Genomic DNA, 2,631 nt, shown 5'->3' on the forward strand with positions numbered 1-2,631 from the left:
CGAGTATGCCACATGACAATCATGTACCCTGTACATGTTTTCACTACCTAATTTTGTCAATAGTTTCGGCAAACACCTATTCTTAAAAAAAAAAAACTTTCAATCCTACCCTATTTTTGTCAATATATATTAAAATAATATTATTGAAAAAAAAATCTTCTTTGCATGAAAAATATTATTATTATTTAACCAATTTTAATAAAAAATTGATATTGAAAAATTAAGTTTAAAATTTATTAATAATATAATAACTAAAATTGAACATTTAAAAAATATAACTAAATTTGAACAAACTTCAAAGTATATTCATCAAATTGATATTTCAAATTTTTTATTTTCTTTTACAAATGGATAGAAGAGTTCACACGTGCAAAGTAGAGACGTGCCACTCGCACCAACTTTTCAACACATACACACCAACGTGATAATAAAAATGACATCTTTAAATTTAAATTGACATGATCCTCATCCCTAAAAGTCGAAGGTATAATTCTTTTCTACGATGTTGTACTAAAAAAAATAGCAGACAGCTTCATGCCTAACTTCTTTCATTTTTAGAAGTGGTCCTAGACATGTCCTACAATTTATTATAGAGGAAAAGAATGTACCTGTAGAAGGGAGGACATTGTCCACAAAGATAAAGATCGCTTTCTCCAGGCTCAATTTAATCCTTTTACAGATGACATAAACAAACTGTCCTACAGTAAGGTCTGCTGGAACTAGGTATCTGCAGTTGATACGTCAAAATCTTAGGTATAGAATGAGAAAGAAGTGAAGGCATTATGATTTGTCAATAGGTCATTCTCCCCTTTTGGTTTTGAAATGAATCATATCCATAAAGCAAAGTGACAACAGAACTATGAGAAAAAACAGAAAATAATTTTAAAAGATAAATAAAGGCCACTTTCAAAGAGATGAAGAAGAGCTTTTAGCAAGGCTGCAATGTACATGTTATTGGGACTTGTGTCATAATTCTCCTAGTAGTCTCGTAGTTTGTAAACACTTTATGAACATATTGGTATTAATAAAATAAATGTTATTTTATAAGCATTTACTCAATCCAATAAACTAAAATCCAAAGTTATTTTATGTAACTTAAACATGTATGTGAAGACATACAAGTGGATGAATAACTTAAATAGTCTGTAGTATAAGGATAAAGGAGAAATACCTTATCCCGGTGATAATATGGGTACGACCCACTTTGTAGATGTTAGAAGTGTTGTAAAAAACTGCTGCATAGTTGAAAACCCCCTCAAACCATAAAAAATCATCCCAAATTCAGCTTGATTTGAGTGTTTCTACCATACATTCCTTCTTGAGCTTTGTAAAGAAGAACTTGGTGGTGGTCTTGTTGAAGTTTCAAGCTCAATCTTGGAGTGATTCTGCTGAATTCGTGGTTTAAGTCTTCAAATGTAATATTTGCTTCAAACTCTCTTTGAATTTCACCTGAATAACATGTTTAAAACACAAATTAAGTATAGTCAGAGTGCTTATTGATTCTGTTTTGTTCCATTGCGTTTTAGATTACTCCTTCATAAAATTGAACAATTAAAAAATATAATAATTAAATTTGAACAAACTTCAAAATATAGAGATCAAATTGATATTTTAATTTTTTTATTTTCTTTTATAAATAATTAGTAGAGTTCACACGTGGTAGTAAAAAAAATTCACACGTGCAAAGTAGAGACGTGCCGCACGCTTCAACTTTCCAATACATACACACCAACATGATAATAAAAATATCATCTTTTTATTGACATGATCATCGTCCTTAAAACCCAGAAATATAATTCTATTATACGATGTTATACTAAAAGAATTAGCAGACAGCTTCATGCCTAACTTCTTTCTTCAAAAGAGAAACTACCATGGAAATCCCGCCGCCGTATCAGAGCGTCGGAGTTACGCCGACGGAGGATTCTAAGGCGGCGGAGAAGGCCCATAAAATACCCCAATGTAATGAATTATTATAATAATTATTATTAATTACTTCTGGATCCTCCACCATGTGGTTATTGAAAAAACATCTCACCCGGGTGCCGAAATCCGAATGATAACTGCAACGGCGGTGGCTGGTTTTGGAATTTGAATAGCGGCGGCAGCGGCGGCGGGTGTTGGATTGTTCGGAAGCTACTGGAGAGGAAAGGAATGGAATGGAAGTAAATATTTGTTTGTTGCTTTTGGTATGTGGTTTCCTCGAAATTAAACCTGCTGCAATTCCAATGCTCTAACCTCAATTGTCAAACTTCTCAAATTCATTTCTTCTTCTTTGACCCCATTTACCTTTTTTTTAGTTTTTTTTTTAAATAAGGGTTATAATATAAATTATAGGGAAAAAAAAAATTTAATAGTAATTTGACATAGTGTTTAAAAAAAATTTTTATAGTAATTTGACATTAATAAAAATATTTTGAGTATAGCAAATGAAACAATTTATGCATTTTTTATCATTTCGAATTAGACGGAGGCTTGTGGGATTGACATGAGGGGGTGGGGATGGCTATATTTCTGGGAGCGAATTCTAGGCGAATATGAAGCGCATGGATACAAGTTATGCCTTAGAATAAAAGACAATTCCGAATTAGCTTTGTCTACAAACAAAATTATGTATATTAGGTTGTCGAA

At 31.8% G+C, this 2,631-nt stretch overlaps 1 long non-coding RNA gene across 1 annotated transcript; it reads right to left on the reverse strand.

The window, feature by feature from the left end:
• Positions 1–373: 373 nt before the first annotated feature.
• LOC120087153 lies at positions 374–2,190 on the reverse strand. Its single transcript, XR_005484452.1, has 3 exons — positions 2,039–2,190; positions 1,172–1,449; positions 374–727 (listed from the first exon to the last, which is right to left on the reverse strand). It is a non-coding gene; the product is annotated as an uncharacterized LOC120087153 (long non-coding RNA).
• Between the last annotated feature and the right edge of the window lie 441 nt (positions 2,191–2,631).

The sequence above is a fragment of the Benincasa hispida genome, chromosome 9 (genome assembly GCF_009727055.1).
Source record: "Benincasa hispida cultivar B227 chromosome 9, ASM972705v1, whole genome shotgun sequence".
NCBI classification, from domain to species: domain Eukaryota; kingdom Viridiplantae; phylum Streptophyta; class Magnoliopsida; order Cucurbitales; family Cucurbitaceae; genus Benincasa; species Benincasa hispida.